General features: G+C 46.6%; 1 protein-coding gene and 1 pseudogene across 1 annotated transcript in view; both read right to left on the reverse strand.

The window, feature by feature from the left end:
- Nucleotides 1–23272, reverse strand: part of STPG2 (sperm tail PG-rich repeat containing 2) — a 2754965-nt gene that overhangs the window by 2350836 nt on the left and 380857 nt on the right. The window lies entirely within an intron of this gene.
- LOC147728068 (uncharacterized) lies at nt 697–1842 on the reverse strand (annotated as a pseudogene).

The following is a 23272-nucleotide window of genomic DNA, read 5'->3' on the forward strand; positions in this document are numbered from 1 at the left end:
GGTCGATCACAAACCTGTACATGGGTGGCTGAGAAGCATCAGTACGCTCAAGGACAGGCAAAACACGTTACCTCTCGTTTCTTCAACCACATCCTTCTCAACCAAATCATAGATGATCGCTAAAAGAGCTCTCTCGCCATCACTCGAGATCTTATACTGCGGAATACGAGGTAGCCTAGCATTCGACTTGAGAGGAACAACATAGGGTGGAATCTGCAAGAGACCAACATCATTGGGACCTGTAGCCCAAAGTGTATCAGGAAGAGAACACAATTCCAGTGGAAGACAATCTTTAGACAAATACATTGGAGAAATCACTTTCTTACCCACCGTAAGATCTACTCCTTCAGGAGAGCAATGCAATGTCGCATACAATCTTTTCAGCAAGTCCAAACCCAACAGATTCTCACCACAACCAGTCGTTAAAATAAGAGGAGCTTCCAATTCACAAGGACCGATAGAAAGAGGCAAAGGACTAGAAACTGGATTACGAACTGGGGCGCCAGAAAATCCTACTAAAACATTGGTCAAGCCAGACAAAGGTGCGCCAGGAAGTTTAGAGTGCATAATAGAACTCTTTGCCGCACCAGTATCCAAAAGAAAAGGTTCTGCCACACCTAATGTAACCACTTTAACATAGGGTCCACTCTGGTCTACTGGAACTGACACTACTCCCTCTCTTTGCCCATGGCTGTCCTAGCAATCATTATAACCAGCACTCTCGCTCTCAACACAGTAGTCCTCAGCATAGTACTGAGCAGACTGAACATTCGAAGCATTCTGTCTGTCAAAACAATTTGCAGGATTCTGAAGGGGAAAGGAACGCTCATTCCGAGGAAACACACCACGTCCCCTACCCCTAGAAGCTTTTTGGAAACCACCACAACCTCTCTGATCAGATACACCATTCGCACGCTGTAGCAGAACCGGAGAACTATGCTTAAAGTGACCTTCTTCTCTGCAATAAGCACACTGATTAGGGCCTGGCAAAAATCGCGGAGCAAAATACTCGGGCTTCTGTAACAATCTCTGAAACTGTGGGGGTTGCTGATACTGAGGCTGATTCATACGAGGCGGATAAGCTTGCTGCAAAAGAACTTTCGTCTTTAATTCTTTAGTCTTCCTCTCTACTTTATCCTTCTCATCTTTATCCCTATTCTCGTAATATTGAGAGGTAGCCAGGATCTGGGCCGACGAAGAAACAGCCCATGAACTCTCAGAATCTTTCAACTTATTAGAAAGTTCAGGAAGTAAATTAAAAGCAAATTTGTCCACGAACAACCTTTGACCACCTTCGATGCTCATATCCTGACCACTATGATCAATAAACGTTTCCTCAAACCTAGTGAAGAAATCAGACACACTTTCATCTTTCTTTTGTTTGCATGCTGCTAACTTATCCCAATTCACTCGTAAAGCAGGCATCATAGTTTTCATCAAATTAATAATTCTACCAGGTAATTCTGCAACTAAAGGTTCAGGTTTGACACCTCCTACCTGCCGACCATCTGCAGCAACAATATTAGCCCACGTATCTCCTAATTCTTGTGCATGATTCTCATGACGAATCTTCGCCCACAAAGGTTGAGGGACTACATTACCCATCAACATATCTATATCAGCTAAATTCATAATACACGCTTCAACTGTCTGAGACAACTCTTTGTAATAACCAGCAGGATTTTTACGAGGGTCTGGTAAAGTCTGCTTAAGAGCCAAGACTTCTGCTCTTTTCCAAGGGACATGTACCCATACTCGCTGAAAATGAGCTGGCTCAGCTTGAGTACCCAAATTTACATTAGCCTAAACTGCCTTTCTCCATACAGGGGGAACCTCTCTCATGGGATACTGCTTCACTTTCCTCCTAACAAAGGAATCAGGTTCGTACAATATCTGAGGCGGTAGCCTAGACCTGAAGACAAGTATCGTCTCTACAGCATCTGTAACATCGGACTCCACTATCATCCCTTCAGCAAATTCTGACTGAACATCAAGCACTTCCTACGGAATCGGACCCAACTCATTATTTTCCCATTCCTGACGGAGAAAAGTGCACATCATATCAAACACATACCTTTGCTTCGGTGGTTCCCACTGAAAGAAAACATCCATAATCGCTTGTAAATTATACCTCGAAGCTTTTAAAACCCATCTTTGAGCCAAAAGATCCAACACTGTCCGCTCTTCGGGACTAGGAAACTGACTACGACTCTGTCTACGTTCTAAAACAGGGGTCATATTCAATGACCCAAAGAGTGGAGACATGAGATTAACAACAGTCTCAGTCATTCGTTTTCGAGCAGAAGGAGAAGAAGTCGCCATAAGAACAGGAGAAAGAGTATTTTGAGGCAAAAGAGGCGTAGGGACACGAGGAGCAGGAGTCGAAGATACAGAAGTAGAAGGCAAAGGAGTTTGAGGCAAAGCTGGTAGCAAAGTGGACGACCCTAGAGGAGGTTGCGCCGTAGGAGGGAGAACCATCTGTGGAGCAACGGGTGGCTGAACAACAGCAGGAAGCTGAACAGCAAGAGATGCAACAACCGGGGGTAATGGAGGTGCAGTAGCACCCTGCACATAAGGAGGTGGTAATCTCAGTAAATGAGAAATCAAAGGATCTTTTTCAGGATCTTCATTCACTTTTGAAAGGGAAGGCGGCAAGGCCGGATAACATTTATCGATAGCCATGCAACGCTGTCTATCTAAGACTTCACTCGCACGCTCTTCTCCATCTTCCTTAAACTGCCTAGCAGGTTGTAGCACTGACATATTCTTATCTTTCCTATCTCTCTTTGCTTGCTTAATTTCTCGCTGTTTGGCTTCCTTACGCCAAAGGCGGAAAGAATCAAACATTGCCGGCCGGGCTTTCTTCTTAAATAGGGCGACTTCCAGAATATCTAAAATATTTAATTCGAAGCTACCATGTTGGGGCCATCGTAAAACACCATCTTTTCTAGTATAGCGAACCCATATTTCATTATACGTAATGGGACCCACTCCGTGTTTTGAATAGAGCTCATAAGTTGGAGTTCCAACCGGAGGTATCGGACACGAATCCTCCAGTCGGGAATCCCTGTTGCAACCACAACCAAACCATTTCCCAAATTTGCTAAGACCAGGCATCTTATAGCTCACTAATCTAGCTTCAAACTTCAAGGGGTTATCAACTATCGATACACTCGTAAATATACGAGCCCCTCGGCTTCAGCTATTGCAATATCTGAATCAAAACCAAGGACCAAAACAAAGATCGTGGGAGCGACCCACTTATACTTAACCAATGTATCCGTCACGCCACCTGAAGACCGTCTATCGTCTCGCTCTACAAAGGATCAATCAAGGGTCCAAGACAGGGAGACAGTCAGGGCAGAAGTCCTTCGCAGCCGTCGGAAAAGCGGGAAGCCTCACAGCAAAAACCTTCGGACCACGACGACATACAGGGGTCGATGAAGTGGTTGGCCTTCCTCCAGAATTTTCTCACGTGGCTCCTCAAGATCCTCGGGCTTGGACCGGTACCGCTGAAGTCGCCCCACCGCTGGGCGTCAACTGAAGAACCGGGTTTTTAGAACCCAGCGGCGCCAGGGAAACGCCCAAAGTCTTCGGGTTCTCCTGTCTTGGCAAACAGAGACACGGAATACTTCTAGGTGGTGTCAGAGATCAAATTTATTAGCTGCAGCTAGTAACAGTAATCCCAGCAATACAACACGGTGTACAACTCAAGAAACTGTTCAATTCTCGTAGAGCAAGACATCAGTATTTATCCACCTTTTGCTCATTATGAATGCACACCTACTGCGGCAAATTCTAGCGAATCAAATACATTTTCCCATGCTTCGTCATATCACAAAAACTCACTTTATATTGTACCAACCCACAAGTTAATTATTAGGAATGTCCCAAATTCCATTTCCACGAGCCGGACAAACCCATAATTGAAAGCACTACCCATGTAACGAGAAGACATAAAGGAAGAAGTAATTCAGATATTGAGTAGGATAAGATATGTGCAAGCGAACTAAAAGTTAACGATATCCTGAACAGTGATTGCCAATTTCAGACAACGATCAGCCAGGGAAATTGGCCTTGCAAAGGGTCAGTTTCAGGTGACGAGGTCAGTTTCTTTGCAGTCCACTCGCAAGTCAGAAAAGGCCTAGTTAATATGTACATGAACAACGAAGCCCATGCAACTTTGTCCGTTTGGTTACCTCCACGGCCTACGTGAGGGCAACACAAAATGGCATCTTTGGACAACGTAAACAAAATGGAGTCGGGTTCGGAAATCACAGAACCTCAGTGCCATCAGCACACCATTGAACCGTTCCAGGAAAACCCGCCACATCCGCAAATCCTCCTTCAACCCCGCCGAGAGACGCACGTAGTGGTGGGGCAGCGTCAAGCCCGACAGAGCCAGACCCAGCCGCCAACAGAAGGTACGACCCGCTCACACCACGCGACATGCAAAGTTAAGGTGCCCCAGGAGAACCTGCACCTCCCGAACCAACACCTTCTGTTTACCTAGCATGTCGCCCACCAACGCCAACATCGCCGACCTCTTGTCCTCCGGCAGGCGTGCTTCCATGGCAGCTGAGTCGAGCTCTATACCGAGAAAGGACAACACCGTACTGGGACCGTGCGTCTTCTCCGGCGCCAGGGGAACCCCAAATTCCTCCATCATCCCTGCCAAACTGTCCAGCAACTGCTGGCAGTCCGTCGCACCGGGTCGCCCCACCAGGAAGAAGTCATCCAGGTAGTGGGTCACCATCTCAGAGCCTGTGCGCCTGGAAAAAGCCCACTGCAAAAAGGAACTGAAGCGCTCAAATAGCGCGCAGGAGATGGAACACCCCATTGGCAGTGCTTTGTCCACAAAAAAGCCACCGTCAAACTGGATCCCCAGTAACTGGTGGTCCTCCGGGTGTACCAGGAGCAAGCGGAACGCCGACTTAATGTCACACTTCACCATCATAGCGTCCCGTCCCACCACTGACACGAGCCGCCGCGCCACATCCACCGAGGTGTAGGACACCAACGCCAAGTCCGACGCGATGAAATCGTTGACTGACCCACCCACTGGCCACGACAGATGTTGAATCAGCCGGAATTGCCCCGGCTCCTTCTTGGGCACCACCCCTATCGGGGATATGATCAACCCCGGCAGCGGCGCCTCCACAAATGGGCCCACCATGCGGCCCTCCTTGATCTCCTTGAACAGTTTCTCCCTCACAATACCTCTGTGAGCCTGTACTGATTTCAGATTGTCTGCCCAGCACGCAATCCGCGGGCCCTCATAGCCCAGCTGAAAACTGTCCCGAAAACCGCTTCGCAACACGGCCGCGTCATCCGCCCGTGGGTACGCCACCAGCCATGGCTCCATCCGCGCCACTCTAACTGGTGTATGAGCCTTTTCCCAAAGCCCCAGACCCCCCCCGACCACCTCCCCGTCCCCCACTCTGTGACCCCCCGCCCTGCACTACACCTTGTGCGGGCTGCTGACCTGGCGGCCCCGTGACACCCCAGCAGCGTACCACTGAGTGTCGCCGCCCGCACTTTGAGCACTCGTGCTGGAAACGGCACGCCTGCCGGCCACACGCCCCCTTATTGAAGTCCCAGCAGGCCCCGATTGTGCTCCGACCGTTTGGCTCACCCTGAGCCACCCCTCCTCGGGTGGGGCGGGCCGAAAAGGGGGCCGGCGCGAGCGGCAAACCGCTGGCCGTATAGACGGTGCGACCAAACTTGGCCCCACCCATCGTCTGCTGGTAAAGGTCAGAGTCCAGCTCGCCCCACTTCGCCTCCGGGTCAGCCGCCATCCGCGCCCGGAACTCCTCGTCATAATGGGACCAGGCGTACCCCCCGTACGTCACCTGCGCCCTCCGCACCACGTCCAAGTACTTGAATATTGCGATGGACCGATCCGGAAATTTTTCACAATACACGCTGGGGTATATTAGAAAAGCTGCTGACCAATTGTCTATTGTCAACAGGACCTTGGGGCACCGTGCCAACTCCTGCTCTTCCTCCTTGGACCCCTCCTTTGAAGTCAGTTCCCTATGCAACAGCTTCAGAATGTCAATGTACTCCCCCTTCCAAATCTTCTCCCTTGTCGCCAGCGACAAGTGCGCCCCCAGCGGCTTGGTCACCCCCATGTAGGGAAGCTTCCTCACCGACACCACGCAACTCTCCTTGCTCCCCGCCGCGACCGCCCATGCCACCGCGCCTGCCGACGCCGCGCCAACGCACGACCCGACCGCTTCCGCCGGTGCTACGCCATCCGTACCCACCCCGTGTCCTTGACATACCGACCTTTCACCAGCCGTCCCACATCATCCCCCATGTATCCGTCCCCACCGACACCTGCACACAGTGCCTCTTGCCCACACCAGTCCCCACTCCGTCTCCAACCTTACCTGGCGTCAAGGTCAGCGTCCGAGCTGGATTCTGCCGCCTGACCAGTGGAGCTGAGGGGGCCGTCACCCTGGGCGCGTCCTGCTGTGTCCGTACCTGCAACACACTGCCAACAACATTACTAGATCCCCCCTCCCGTATCTCCCCCTCCTCTTCAGACTCCCCATCCCCAGCCTCCTGTAGCCTCCGGCCGTCCCCACTGGACTCCAGCCGGCTCAACCCCGCCTTCTCTCTACACACCCGCATCAGATCCCCCAGATCCATGCACTCGCCCCCTCCCGCCACTGCACTCGTACCAACAGTCAAAGTGGGGGGGGGCTGGCAGTGACTCCTCCTGTCGCCGCCCAACGCCGTCCCATGCCATGTCCCACGTTGGAGCTCAACCGCCCGTACAAGGCAGAGCCGGCCCATCCCCTCGGTGGAACGGCGCCGCATGCTGCTCACCCGAGCTCCTCGCCAACATATCCTGCCAAGGAAAAAAGGTGGAGTCCAGCATACCGGGGAAAAAAGGCCCTTCTTGCCCCCCCCACGCGCTACTCCCATCCCAACCCTGCTGTGCCCCTCGGCCCCACCGCGCCAAATGTCACCCCTCCGCACCGGGCGCCCCAGTTCCCACCCCACCCCACCCCCCTGATCCCCAACCCCACCCCTCCTCCCATTCCAGCCACTGCGGGCCTGCCCCACCCCCCCACCCCCCGGGCCCCCATCTCGGTCCCACCCCCCCAACCATCCCCCCCGCTCCCCCTCACCTCCCCCCGTCCCCACCCGCCAACTGAGTCTCCCCTGCCACCTCCGCACCCTCCCCACCCCCTCCCCCCCTCCCCATCCCCGGTGACGGGGACCTGCTCGGGCCCACCACGTCCGTCCCCTCCCCAGACGATGACCCCCAGTCCAGCTCACTCTCCGTGCCTCCTGGCCTCCCTCCCCTCTCCCCTCCCTGCCCCCCACCTCCTCCATATCTGATTCCTCTATTAATAGTGGGTGACCCTGCTCCATCAACACCCCAGCACCCCTCCCTTGGCCTTCCCCGACTCCTGCAACCTGGGCCCCATCCACCCCCCCTGGCGCTCCCACCCCGCCAACCTCCGGGGCCCCCGCCCCCTCAACAGGGACCGCACTGCCGTCTCCCCCTGCCCCCTCCTGCCCCCCTGCCCCACCCACAAACTGCAGCGTAGTGTGTCCCTGGGGGCCTCCCGCCCCCCTCGCACTCTTCGGCGCTTTACCCCGCCTTGCGGCCTTGCCCTGAACTGTCTCCCCCTCCCGCCTCCCTCCCTCCCCTCCCACCACACGGGGCCCAGCAATCACCGCTGCCGCGGCGCCGTTGGCAGCACGCCGCGGCGGCCTTACCTGGAGGTCGGGCCGCACCAGATCCATGCGGCCCGACTCCCCTAGTAGCCACAGCGCCTCCTGGACCCGGGGGTCACCCACCGCCGCCATTTCTTCAGTCCTCGCCGCCGCAAAAAGCCTCAGATACCAAGCGCTACCGCCTCCTGCCGCGCACGCCAGACCACGGCCCAAGAAACCCGCAACAACACGCAAAACCAGGCAAAACAAGGCTCCCAACGTTTTAAACCGGCTGCTGTGTCACTGTCCACAAAATGGTGGACAGTGACACAAGCATACAGGCTATAACCACCCCCCAGCCCAAAAACAGCCCAAAAATAGCCCAACTGCCCTCCCCCAGCCCAAAAACAGCCCAACCGTCCTTCCTGTCCGTCCTGGTCCTGTGTCCCCCTCCCCTCCTACCGGCCCCAAAAACCCCGTGGGGGCAAGCCTCCCACTGGTCGGCTGCCCCCCTAAATCCCCATTAGTACAGTTGCCGAATTAGAATTAAAGAGTTAAATCTTTTGTATATCTCTCCCATTTCATATTCACAAATAATTTGCAAGACTGGGAATTTGAAAAAAGGGATCTATCTGATTGGACAAGAGAGCCTATTCTCCATTTCTCCCTTTCGGTACCACTATTTCAAAATTGGAAGCAAGGTTCAGAGAGCTGTGATTGGCTGCTGTGTGACAAAAAAAGTCTGCTGCGGCAGACATTTCAATATAAAGACCACAGTTCCCATCCATGGAACATTTGAAAAAAAAAGAACCTTAAAAGGGGGTCAGTGTAGGCACACACTAACCCCCATGCCATAGTGGGGAGCACCTTCAAAGAGCCCCTCTACATCAAAACTTTTATAAAATGCTAAAAAGGCATGGGATTCGGGAGTCCATTTTTTGACTCATGAATGCCCAACACTTAAAACGGTACCCCGCACAGAACACTGTCCCTAGACGCCTTTTTAGGTGTCAGGTTACAAAACAGAATTGCAATCCCAAGGTCAAGCTTCAAGGTTTGCAGCTTGTGCAGGATTTGCAAATCCTGTTTCGTTCACCCAAAACAACAAACATTAAAAAATTAAACGTCTGGCCAAAGGCCAACCCCTGTGCACAGCAGGGTTGGCCGCCCAAAGAAGACTGGACGTATGGCTTGGATGAAGGCCAAAGAACGTATGCTGCAGAGGTTATCTGCCCGCAGCTGGTTGGGTGCAGTGCCAAATATGCATATATTTAATTTTAAAAAGTAACTTTAATCAATCCTAAATGGAATAATTTCTTTTATCTAGTAATCACTTACATTTAAAATAAATACATTAAAATTTAGCTTACTTTAAAAAGTCCAAAAATGAATATGTTTTTAAACATATAAACAATTAGATAGCTTTGTTACAAAACAAATAAAAGTCAAAATGTTAGTGAGGATGGGTGATTTTACCCAAAAAATATTAAATAAAATACTTAATATAGTTAAGATATCTACTATATAATACAAAGTTAATTTTAGGAGGGATTGTGTTATTTTTCTTTAACATATTTCTAGGTAAGTGTTATTTATATTATTTTGCAATTTTATTTTACATTAAATTAATGCTAAATCTTTTTTCTTTACAGGAAATATAAAGAGTATTAAATTTCCCTATATTTTTCTTGAGGGAGACCTTGGCCTGGTGGTCGAGGTTTCTACAAACAGGTGGAAAGTTACTAGATCAAATTGTACACTTGTAAATTTGGTCTTAGGGGTTTTCACTCCCTCATTTGAGGAGGTGGAGACTCTTTAAGTCTGAGCCTAGGTATAAAGCTCCACTTTGAAACTGTAAATAGCAAAAAGTTGGAGAGTTACACCTAGGTGTGGGAGTAGATCCACATGTTAGTAGATCTAAACACGCAACTTATTTTTGTGCATTGGGCCCTAACTTTCTTTCTGTATGGCCCACTTAAGGCACATAGTGGCATTCAAAGTGATATACCGGTGGATAAATTCTCCCCCAAATGCTTACTTAAACGATTGATTGTTTTGTCAGTTAGATTGGAAGTTTAGGACAGTGACTACTCTTGGGGGAATTTTTGGGGACATCATTTTGATATTAGGACAGATGACAAAGAAACACAGCTTGGTATAATGCACAGATCTTCCCAGATTCTTCTGCTGACCACTATCCAACGAGCATGCAGTGCCTTTTTCTGCTTGACAGCTGTACAATCATTAGGGTGGCGATGATGATGCCTGTCATGTACTGCACTCGGGCCCTCAGGCACTTCCTGTTTGTATACCTGGGAGGTACAGATTGGAATCTTCAGAAGAGAGCTCCTCTAGTTTATTATGACTTTCCGTTTGGCACTATATAGTTTAAGGTTCATTGGAATCTCATTGATAAGGATGAATAGGTATTGAGTAGTTCTGTCTTTGCCCAGAGGTAGGTGACTTTATTTATTTATTTTTTTTTAAAATAATTTTCTTGAATGTTTTTTGCTTTAACAGGTACTGGGGAGAGGATGTGGCCTAACAGCTAGAGCGGTCGACCTTGAAGCTTGGGAACCAGGTTCGAGCCTTGCCTGGGATGCTTGGCATCCTGTGATTCTGGGCAAATCACTTAATCTCCCCGTGCCAAACAAAAAAATGAATGTGTCTATCAGTAACACAACTGGTGCTCATGTAAAGTGATCTGATGCATTGGGGTCTAGTTTGCACTATGTAAAACTAAAAAAAATTAGAACTCAGTAGCCTGTAGGACATATTCACAACAGGGCCACAGGGTTTTACCACAGACTTTATCTTTTTTACTCCTGCCAGGTAATTACAAAGGGAATTTTGGCAGGCCCATGTACATATGCAGAGATCTCAGAAAGACATTCTCCATAACCATAAATCCTAATCAAGAGGTGGAAAAGTCAGCGTTCCAAGTTGAGGTTAGCCTTGGAGTTTTATGAACACTCACAAACAGGTACATCTGTGGGCATTCACAAACTCAACTCATTCCCCTTTCCACCCTAGAAAGGTTTGGATTTTAAGTCCAGCTAAGGACTGGAAATTCCCTTATGTGGCAAGAAAGGGAACGTGTCACCCCCAGATTTGGTGGGCTCATATAGAAAGGGCTTTTTACCACGAGGAAAAACCTTTATCAAACTGAGAAAAAAAACATATGGTTTGCACACTAAGTTGTTCTGAACAATTATAGGAATATCAACTTAAAATTCAACAGTTTTTAATAGCCTGTAACATTACTGCATTATTCTTTCAAGAACTATTGGGTCAGTAAATGTTGGTGTCCACCCAAGTTTAGAGAAATACATTGGGCACTTCCTCCAATAACCCAGGAATCAAAAGGAAGACAATGCCAAGTCAAGGCGGATAACAATGATTTTGAAAGTACTCTAGCACAAATTCCTTTCTTGACTTGTCCACTCTATCTTTGAAACCCTATTCCGGGGGGCTCATTTATTACTGCAACTCCAGTCCTGGAGTGTATTGGCTAATATGAAAAAGTATTCAAGTATTTTAAGAAAGTGCTGCAATGCAGTAATTTTGCCATATGGAAAATGCTGCCCTGAGGGCCCCTCTCAAGGCAAAAAACTAGGAATACGACCCAACTCCTGCAACGATGCATAGGGCGAAACAGCCTGCACTTGTTAGATAGAGGGTAAAATTGAAGGAGCTAAAAGTGGGGAACAAATATCGTCATATTACATTCAAAAAGCCACATACTCTTCAGCCGCCACCAGCTTTCTCCCACTTAAACAGTTTAAAAAATCTAATTTTTTACTTCAAATATTAGTATTAATTTTTCCTTCCTTTCGGAATCACATCTATGTTTTGACAAAACCACATACAACTCTATTCTGATCACCACCAATTCTTTACTTCCTGCATCTCTTTCAAGATTTAGGACCTATATTAGAGTTTGGTGGATGAGACCCTCTGTCACAAATATCCTGTCTGCCTTATTACAAGAGTATTATGATCTAATGCATTTGTAGTATGGTGGACAGATGCTCAAAATTGGGGCATAAGATCCAGAAACAGGTGCTTCGTGGGCTACCTCTGTAAAGCATGTTCAAGGATTAAGATTTTTATCATTACCGCTTTTGGTTTTCAAGTTCACTAAATTATTTGGGTGGGTTTCATCCACTTGACGGTACTCAGCATTATGGCCCAGGTAATCTCAACTATTTCATAATTAAGGCCTTCCTATTGTTGTCTCTCTTACTTCTTGAAAATATTCTCCCTCTTGCTGGATCTTCCTTTTGAGGTCGAGCCTAGAGCAGCACATGCGCTGCTTGCTCGATTTTTAGTAAGGGGCTTTTTAAAGTGCTGCTGTGGCCTAGCGCTTGCGTTAAGGCGAGCGTGCACATGCGCAGCCACCATGTGGGATTCTGTCAAGGCTCATTAAGCCTTGTGTGTCTCTCTCCGTACTTCAATTCTCTCCCCCTCCCCCACCACAGATCGCGTCACTCTGCTGGCCTCCACCCCCCCGTCTCTCTATACTTACCTGCTTTTTTTTTTCCTTTCTAGCGCGTGCGCATGCGCACACAATTCCCCAGCAGAATGATACCTCCTCCTGACCCCTGCCTCATCTGTATGCAAAACCGAACCGTGAAATGGCAGCCGCCAACCTCCGGTGGCGCTTGCGAATGGTGCCTTTTTTACAGGTAAACACATATATTTACAAAATCCCCTGTGCGACTGTCGTTCTTTTATTTCCCATGACCCCCACCTTTCCTCAGCCCAAAGTCAAACCCACGCCTGCCGCTTGTTCCAAAGAGACACCAGTGATTGAATGGGTGTGGACTCTCTGCTACTTTTCCCATCTCAAATATCGTTTCCAACGCAGAACGGCTACACTGAGCCTGATTCTCAGAGGCACTGACCGAGCGTGCATTTGCTTGCTAGTTGCTTCCTTCCTATGCCTGTGTCGGGCTACTCCCAAACCCCCTTCCATCTCAGTGTGCACTGCAGGCCCCTGTGCTTTCAGCTTCCAGGCCACGTGTGTGTGTTCTGTGTGGATCAGTCTTTGTGTGTTGTGTCCGAGTTCTGCTGTGGTCTGCTTTTTTTTAGCAGTCTCGGGGGCCATTTGGGCGCTGTGTCCATTGTTCGAATACAGGCTCATCCAGCGGCCCAGTGGGTGTCTGAGTCGCCTTTCTAGAGGCAGATGGGCAATCATTACCTCCGTTTAGCAACAGGCAGAGGTGTCACTTTCTTTCTCTCGCTGGCCGGCCCATTAATGTGTGCACATAATGAGCGGGGGCAGGGGTCTGAGTAGAAGTGGCCTCACTTGTTTCACCAGTGTAAACTAACGCATGCATTTTTTTACCCTCCCTCCTAAAGTTTTTTTTTATAAGATTACGCCAAAGCTGTGATTTGAGGAGTGATTATGCAAATGTGGGCCGATTTTTGTTTTGGTGTGCCCGGGCCGATTTTCAATCCCAATCCAACCCTGCGCATATTTCTAGTGGTTTCTCTGCACATGGCTATGAGAGAGTATATGGCTCTGTCTGCATATATGCATGCATGAGATGTATGCCGAAGTGTGCATGATTGTTGTGTGTCTATGTGCAAGTGTCAAACAAAAGCCAGTCTTTGGCATTACCAGTGCTTGTTACACTAGTGCCTACCAGTAGACAAGGAAAAAATACGCGTATATACCACAAGTTCCTATCGTGACTAACAGCCTTTATAAGCCATTATGAAAGATGTAACAATGCACGAAAATGGGCACAATATTGTTTATTCAAGTTATTCCCCATTTTAACACAGTTTTTTAAATTGGGTGTAAAAAGCACCACGAATGCCCGATGCAAAAATGTGATTTCTGCTACAAAGTTTTGTGCCGGATTTTACTGACTGTCTAAAATAACCTGATACTTCATAACGACTCACTCAGACGTGTACTGTTCTCGCTAGAGGTGGGCGAGCTACCGAGAACTCGAGCCAGAAGCCAGGCTCTGGCTCAGCTCGAGGTCCTGTTGGAGCCTTCAGCCCATAACTAGCTGTGCTTTCATGTGGCTTCTGCCTGCCTCTCTCCAGGGCCGGACTGGGAACAACAAACGGCCCTGGCAAAATTCTCGGCCGGCCCCCCCTCCTCACTCGAGGGGTTGGAGGTGCCGCCGAGCTCTTTGCCGGGGCCGGCTTTCGGTTGATTTTGGTACAGGGCTAATTTTGCAGCTATGCTGCAAAAGCGGCCCTGTAGCCAAAACGCCCCCCAGGGGCTTAAAACCGGCCACCACCCATGCGGCGCACCGGGGAATTGCACAGTGCTCGCTATGGCCAGTCCGGGCCTGCCTCTCTCTATCGGGCATGTGATGTACTAATTACGGCCAGTGCTGCCGACTGTGGAAGTCTGGAACCAGGGTCGAGTCCGGGCGTCGCCTCAACATATTGTGATTCTGGACAAATCACTTATTCTCCCCATGCCTATAAACAATGTATGTGACCTTGTGTGATGAAACTGGTGCTCATGTATAAAGCTTGCCAATACCTTCTGGTCGAATTGGCGCTGTATTTTAAATAACTGCAGACGAATGCACTAAAAGGGAAAAAACAAAGCCTTAACATAAGGAAAAACAAATAGATACCCATTTGCTGTCGCATTTGCAGAAAATGAACCCAGAAAGCTTGAATAAATAGCGGCTTCCATGCTTAAACTGTGTGACCTTAGACAACTATTTTATTTCACCCAAACTCTTTTTTTTTCATATGAAAGCGCTTTCGAATATGTGAATGCAGACTACCAAAACTGCACAAAACTATCAAGTACTTCCCGGTGCACTGCTATAACGTTCCCCTATAAATATGAAGGCTTCCTTAAGTTATTCTTTTTCAACTTTGAGGATACTGTACGTGGATTGTTGTATGATTTTCATAGCACATTTTCAGGGCTCGGCTCCTTCACGGGCTCTAATATCCGAGACTCTTTCCTGGCTCGCCGTTCCCTGTGAAACTGTGGGCTCGTTCAACTGAAATGCTGCAGTACAACTCACCGGGCGAGCTTTGTTTTAGTGGGTAATACCCTGATTTCAGCAGTGTGACGACCTTGTCTTTGCTTTATGTTTGTATTGGAAAGCTACTACATACTGTTTCTAAGTTCTGTATTGCATGCTGGTGTGTACTGCGTATTTATGATAAAATGGCATGGGAGGTCGAACCCTCGTTCACAATCTGTGTTTACCTTTAAGATTTCTATAGCACTTGACCTGATTATGGTGTGATTGTACTTGCCATGTTTGTATTAATGTGATGCTCAGAAAAAATTCAATGAAGTCTTTGAAACAAAAAATGGCACGGGAGTCCAAGGACCCTGTGAATGTAAACTACAGAGTGGACGTACTACTCCTAACCGCATACTCATGTCGTAATTTATCCACTTGTAGTTTGCAGCTGCTCTTGGAGCACCAGGACGCCATTTCCCCAGACCACAATGACGTGCTACTGTCATGAACTCCTGGAGGCCTCGGCGCGGTCCCTGACGTGGAATCCTTTCTCGGTGAGTGACGCAGGCTTCGCGCCCTCTGAGGTGTCTTCTGAACGCGCCCTATTCTGAACAGTATTTATTAGCAACATTTAAGCTTGATTATACATAGAAATGTTAATACATCTTATTGGAAGTATAATATGAGCGTGTTCCCATCATGCTAAATGACCTCCCCACACTGCAACTCTAAACTGGGCTCCGAGACAATGCTTAACTTATGTGGCTCCTTCGCGCTGTGCTCTCCTCTCTCCCTACACCTTGAAAAAGGTAGGCTCCTATTTCGTTGAATGACACTACATACGCAGTTGTAACTATCGAGCTACAAGAATATGACATCCTCTACATTGCTGAACACTGCATTGTCAAAGTTCATATATATTTACTATTCTTACCTCCACATCCATGTACACAGCACATACCTTGTTGTGATGTAGTGGTTAGGTCGAAGTAGCGGGTGTGAATCTTTTTTCACGAGATGTAAGTTAACACATGTACTATAGTGAGGGTGTGTCTCTTGTTACATCAACGTTCAGAAGAAAGAAGCATGGGAGCCACAGGGCCATCAGCTCGAGTCAGTCACACTATATCTCCAGCGATTCGGTTATCATATAATAATGTTAATATCCTGTTGAAGTTTTACTTTATTCTGTATACCTTGTAGCAAAAAATTATAATGAAAGAATATACAGTTTGACCAAAGAAAATGTGGCACAATATCCTTCAGCATAACCCTTTTAGGTTTCAGAGAACACCGCCTTCAAACTGTGATTAGCATTTTGACTTTATGTGCCCTGTGTGAGAATGCTGAAATGTTATAGTTTTTATTTAGTTAAATGAAGGAGCTAGCCCACTCACAATCTCAGGGCCTGATTCACAAAGGGATTTACGAGTAGTAGCTTTAGGGAGCGGAGTCTCTGCACATAAAAGATAGTTCGCACTCGTAGCTACTGCTCGTAAATCCCTTTGAGAATAGCAAACAATTGTAAACTTAAAAAAAGTTTAAGTTTACCTTTGCGAATCAGGCCCAGGCTCGTCATGTTACAAGGCCCTTCGTTTTCACCAGTGTAATTCTGTCAAGTGTCCTGCTGACATTTTATTCAAACCACTAGAAACTTTTTCTTCAGAAAATAATATCATTCTTATTCCAGCTGCATTCACATTATTATTTCTATGTGGTGCAGCAGTTGGTCTCCAATCTATATGATAATTTTCATTCGTTATTTATTTTCTAGTATTAAGATTTAAAAAATAAAAACATCGAATTGATAAACTCAGTTGTAATTTGGATATAACATTTCGAATTCTTTGCGTAAAGTTAAATTAAAAGATTTAGCACATTGCTTTTAATGAAGCAGGTGCACGCCCGTGGCATCCATCCAAACGTGTCCTTGTTCCATTTAAAAAAGATGCATGATAATTAAAAAATAACAGACACTAGAAGAGAGCAAACAGCCCACTAAGTGCCTTTGCTGTCAGCAACAGCTTTGTCAACAGGGCTTTTTACTGCTTTGAATCTGCTCAAAATGCACAAGCAAAAAAAATATGAGCTGAATTTCTTGGCTACATTACAGAGCATCTGATTCATCTAGGAGAAAGTTTTGTTTCTAACTAAATGAAGGGAATAAGCCAACAGGATATACGGTATAGTTGCTAAGGATCCAAATTAAGTTTAACAGGAGTTAGTAGCAGCTATATGGTCCCAGCCCTGACTACATGATGTCAGTTTCGAAGACAGGTGGCGTCGTACATCATCCCTCATGATGGCGACATTTCTGCCATCAGCAACACCACTGTGGTCCCTGCAAAGCTGCACAGGTCATTGGTGTATCCTGATTTAGTACACGAGATAAAGCAGATGCATGGCAGCTGTGGCCCACGCCATCTCAGGCATGGAACAAAGGATTCCTACAGCCCATGGAGCTTCAAAGTAAACTTTTATATGCAAGATAGAGCTGTAATTAGTGTGGTGGACCTTTTGCGCAGAAGGGAAACTGTACTACTTTGGGTGATTTCCTGCTGGATGAGGTTTCAATCGTGGATGTGTATTCTTTGGGTGAGTGATTCTATCAATTCTTTTAGTGGAGCAAGCAATTGTTAGTTGTTGATTTACTATAAATAGAAGTGAATGAGAGAGAGAGAGAGTGTGGGAAAGACTGTGAAGGAGGGTGAACTGCTGCTAGGCGTGAGGGTGACATCAAGGTGTGCTGTACTGGGATAGGTTTGAATTGTGTATCTCACACAAGGGGTCGAAGGGAAGTATGTGCTCCTAAACTGTACAATACAACTTCCAAGATAATTAGGTTCACACAGTGTATAGGATAGCAAAGGCAACAAAAACTGAAAATATGAGGCAGTTAGATGGTGGGGAACTCCGGGTGTTTTGGACGAGAACCCTCACTCACTAAAGGGTGACATGTTTCATTGTTGGGTCCCTCCACACACTGGGACCGCAAAGTACGCCGTGTGGGCTACAACTTTCCGAAAGGAAAGGAGCGGGAGTGTTTTATGTGGCACGTCTATGTCCTAATACCTCCGGGGTAGGCTGAGGGGCAGAGTGCAAAGGAAAACAGTGAATGAAAACGATCTCAATAGGAGCAAAACAACTTTATTCCTATGCCCTAAGGGATATAGATTAAAAGCACAGTGAAAGAGGGTAATGGATGTTCATCATGTTTCTGCCGTATATGACTAAGATGTCCCGGGCATTCTTCAGGACAAATATATTCAGTGACTCTGCTAATAACATATGTCAAAATCAAACAAAATATGAAGTGTCAAATATACTCAGGCCTGTACTCTTGACCAACTGTGCGCAATGGCACCAGATTACTCAAGTGGGTCAGGTGGCCCTGAAAGAGTATAATATAAATATGCACATATCAAATTTATGCATGATAACAAACTGCATAAATCACCAGTATACACCACCACCACACCAAGGTGTGTAGATAATCCTACAGATCTTACCCTAAAAAAATGAATAAGGTCCAACTCTACCATCGACAGAGTTCCTTCACACGTAGAGCTCTGTAATAGTATGTATAGACTTATAACAACAAACAGGTAGCAAGCCAAACACACAAATCTCAGCAAAATCGGAGTGCTGATTCTTGTGCTATATAAAATCCCCCTACCATCTAGGTGCAACTAGTAATCAGTGCACTGTGATAGAAAATAAAAAAATCATAACCTCAAGGTCTCTACTGTGCATGACAGAGTCGCAATGAATCGTGACCGAACAGGCCAATGCGCCCTTTATGATGTAGTTAAACAAAACCAATACATCAAAATAGGAAAAAAATATATAAGTTGAGCCGTGTTGAGTATCCAAGTCCATACAACCCGAACGTCAAACCAAGTGCTGTCCTATCACTTAAATAGACAAAATAAGCTACATAGTGTATAGTAACTGTAGTAATTGCTCACAGGGCAGCTGTGGTAAGACAACAGGAGCCAACACTAAATTGAATCAAAACAGAGCTTGCACATTGGCTCAGAACTCAAGAAATGACTGTTGAATGTGTCCAGCGTGCGGCCACAATAATCCTAGATAAAAATTCAAACTAACAAGTGGGCACAACTCATAACAAAATGCTCTCCTTATGAGTTGGCTAGCTCACTCACAGGGGACTCTGGTGGGAGTGTTTTGCTGCGACTTTGGCGCTTAATAAAAACATAAGAGTCGCATGCATGTGACTGCGCAGAGGCTGCCTAGGATTTGTAGTGCATGAAAGCGATTGTAATGAAAAGGCAGAGTATGATACACATGACTCCACACCGCTTGTGTGAAAAACGTAATCTTTATGAGTATCTACTACGTGTCATAAAACTACGCTGTCTATAGTGTAACTGGCAATTGTTAATCGTGGAGGAGGGGCATAAATCGGAAGAACCGTAACTAGTAACTGAAACATGACCTGGCTTCTTAAACAGAGGTCTGGTATGTATATGAAAGTCCAAATTGTGGACACAGGATTTTAACAGGATAGCAGGACTCCCTAGAGCAATCCTTGGACCTACTGAGTATGGACCATGACAATCTAGGACCGAATATATATCACTGTCAATATCTAACATGTGGCAAGACTCCATTCGGTACTACACAATATCTACATTTGTATCGACAAACACTCAATGGAATGCAAAACTGTTGTGTGATAGATGTAAAGAATATAAAATAGGTCCAGGATAGCTGGATGTAGTAGTCAGAATATGTCATGTGAGGATATTATAATGCACACCATGGGATATCATCGTTCAAGCCACTGTGATGGCATCCCAATCTGAACACCAGCGTTGTTCTCTGTGAAGAAGTACTTTGTCTAGAGGGCCCATGCCTCTACAGTAGTTTGCTTTATCCAGAACCACCCACATGATGTCTTCTTCTGTATGGCCAGCATCTACAAAATGGCGTGTGAGTTTGTTGTTGGAATTTTTGCATTTAAGAGAGCGCCTATGTTCGATAATCCTCGTTTAACCTTGCAGGTCGTCATGCCTACGTACATCAAATTGCAGGGGCACTTGATTAGATATATCAGCCCCTCAGAGTTACAGTTGGTATGGTTGGTAAGGACTCAGGGAGTCTTAAGACCTAGATCGTGTTGTTTGGTACGTTGTGTGGAATGGCAAGCAATGCATGAACCTAAAGATACTACTCGTAAATCCCTTTGTGAATCAGACCCTGAGATTGTGAGTGGGCTAGCTCCTTCAATTAACTAAATAAAAACTATAACATTTCAGCATTCTCACACTGGGCACATAAAGTCAAAATGCTATTCACATTTTGAAGGCGGTGTTCTCTGAAACCTAAAAGGGTTATGCTGAAGGATATTGTGCCACATTTTCTTTGGTCAAACTGTATATTCTTTCATTATAATTTTTTGCTACAAGGTATACAGAATAAAGTAAAACTTTAACAGGATATTAATATTATTATATGATAACCGAATCGCTGGAGATATAGTGCGACTGACTTGGATACTCAACACGGCTCAACTGATATATTTTCTTCCTATTTTGATGTATTGGTTTTGTTTAACTACATCATAAAGGGCGCATTGGCCTGTTCGGTCACGATTCATTGCGACTCTGTCATGCACAGTAGAGACCTTGAGGTTATGATTTTTTGATTTTCTATCACAGTGCACTGATTACTAGTTGCACCTAGATGGTAGGGGGAGTTTATATAGCACAAAAATCAGCACTCCAATTTCGCTGAGATTTGTGTGTTTGGCTTGCTACCTGTTTGTTGTTATATGTCTATACATACTATTACAGAGCTCTACGTGTGAAGGACCTCTGTCCTTTAAAGGTTCACCTGTCCACAAGGTACGTGGATTATTTAGGGTCACAATGTTGCGAGGTCTAGTATGCACCAGAATATTGCTCAAATTACTGCAACGCTTAAATGCGAAAAGGGATTTCACATAGACCTTGTTGCCTGTATTCAGAATGTGCCAGTTGATATTAATGGCTTTCTTAATGGTCTCGGTCAGGTGACTAAATGTGCTCACGCACACCAAGCGTTCAGACTAGGGTCTCGAAAAAGTGTCTAGTCGGGCCTCACCATTATCGTTGCATGCCCGTTTCGTGGCTCTCCAGGCATGATAGGTTGGATATTGTTGTGCAAGGAGATTCTGAGTATGGTTGTTAGCATGTTCCTTATACTTCATCAACTCTGTACAGTTCCTTCTAAGTCGTAAGAACTGCCCCACCAGAAGATTGTCACGAAGGGCTCTTGGATGGAAGCTCTTGTAGCTTAGGAGGAAATTCTGTGCAATAGGTTTTGATATAATTCTGTAAAAATCTGGCCTTCTTTGGGGTACAATTTAAGATCAAGAAATTAAAGTTCTTGCTTGCTGTATTCACATGAAAATTTGAGATGGTTATTCAGAGAATTCAGCCATACAGAGAACACCTCTAAAGAGACTTGGTCACCCTCCCAGATGACCAAGAAGTTGTCAATATATCTCTTCCACGGTTTCAAATTAATGATGAAGGGATTCTGCATAGGGTAGATATATGTCTCTTCAAACCAGTGCATATACAGGTTGGTCATACAAGGGGCACGTGTGCTGCCCATGGAAGTGCCAATAACCTGCCAATACAATTGATATTCAAAGGAAAGGAAATTTTCTCTCATGGTCAGGGACACACATTCCATGACGAAGGCTGTAGGAGTCTGATCACTCCGTGGGTGTTGTATCAGCAGCTGTTCAATCGTCCATAGAGTATCTTCTTGTGGATTATTAGTATATAGGACCGCCACATCAAAAGAGGTCAGGAGGTGTTTATTAGGATCGAATTGAATTGTGGTAAAAAAGGACAAGATTTGTTTGGTGTCCTGAAGATATGAGGGCATTTGTGCCACAATTGGTCTTGGAAACCAATCTACGAATTGGGACAAAGGCTCTAGAATAGAGCCAATCCCAGACACGATTGGTCTACCTGGTGGTGGTCTCTGTGTCTTGTGTATCTTCGGTAAGATATAGAACACTGGAGTGCCTCACCATCTACCTGCCTCATATTTTCTGTTTTTGTTGCTTTTGCTACCCTATACATTGTGTGAGCCTAATAGGTTGGAATTGTCCCATGGACGCTGTGCTGTTATTAATGATCGTATTGTTGCAGAACATAAAAATTGTTTGATTTGGATTTAAATAAAAAATTATTGAAACAAGAGATTGAAAAATTAGATGTTTTGAAGCAATAAGAGATATGATATGAGGGGATGTAGGGGTGCCTACTAGAATTGGTGAGGAAGCGCTACTAGCGGATACACCAGCACATTATATTGTGACAAAAGTAGGGCTACATACTATTATTTGGTTTACAAATTGGAACAAGATCACAGAGAAAGAAGGTGCATTGATGTTTTCTACTACAGTAATTTCAATTTAAGAGTAACTGATCATTTGACGGGGATATTATGTGCAATGAAGCCATTACCTAGACCCACACAATTTGAAGTGCTTAATATGCAGCTCATGTAAAGCAGAGAAATAAACACCAAGGGAGGATGCCAAAAGCAATGCGTGCATGCGCAGATGTGAAATGGGATGACCAACAGTAGAGATGGAAAGTAGACATGATTGAGGGAGCGAGATTGTACCCCGCCATAACAAGCGAGGGAAATGAGGCTGAGAGAAAGAGAAGGGAAAAAAATAATGAGGGAGATGCAGACAATGATAGCGATGCAAATGATAGCTTATTGGATGGATTGCTAGCTGAACGCTCACCTCCATATAATCAGAAGCAAATGGAAAGTGGGAGACATGTGAATCTTACTGACAGCCGCGGTGCATCCATTAGGGCGTAGGGGCGTAGCCCCACCAGCCACATGGACCCGCATACCGGCCGCAATCCATTCTGCTGTAGTGTGTATACATTTACAAGCAACTTGATGATTTATACAACGAACTAAGTCAGCTGCTGAGCCGCCGGGACATACCCGGCGAATTCGGACTGCGCAGGGGGGGTGGCCTGCTGCAGCTTGAGTGACAGACACACTCAGGCTACAGCAGACAGACCGTAGTGCGCAAGTGCAAGCTGGAATCCAACTTGCCCAAGCATGCGCACTGGAAGTTCCCCAGCGGGACCCAGGGGTACTTGAAGCCTGCCGTAGCCCGGGTTTACAAGGGGCGACAGGGCGAGCTGCAAATGTGCCCCCCTAGCCAATCCTGGAGCTGCATGGAGCGCCAGGATTGGCTGGTCCACCGCGCAGCATCCATCATTGGATGCCGCGGGTGGCGGTGGCACACACTGCCTCAACCACAACTTAATGGCCAATCACTGCATGGCTTCACACAGTGAAGCCATGCAGTGATTGGCCATTTCACCAGGATGCGTGCTGTGACATCGGTTCTTGAAGCGTGGTCCCTGGTCCCTGGAGCTCGCCACACCTCGTCTGCAGGCAGCAGAGACCGTGTCCGTGACCGACTCCCTGAGGCGCCTCTCCGACGTCACGACTTTCTGCTGCTGCCTGTGCTGTGTGCTGATGCTGACTTCAGGGACTTCTGTGCAACGAAAGGTAACGCATCTGTCCCTTCACTCTCAATGTCCTTCACTTGCCCCTGAACAGCTATCCAA

This window comes from Lissotriton vulgaris, chromosome 3_1 (genome assembly GCF_964263255.1).
Source record: "Lissotriton vulgaris chromosome 3_1, aLisVul1.2, whole genome shotgun sequence".
NCBI classification, from domain to species: Eukaryota; Metazoa; Chordata; class Amphibia; order Caudata; family Salamandridae; genus Lissotriton; species Lissotriton vulgaris.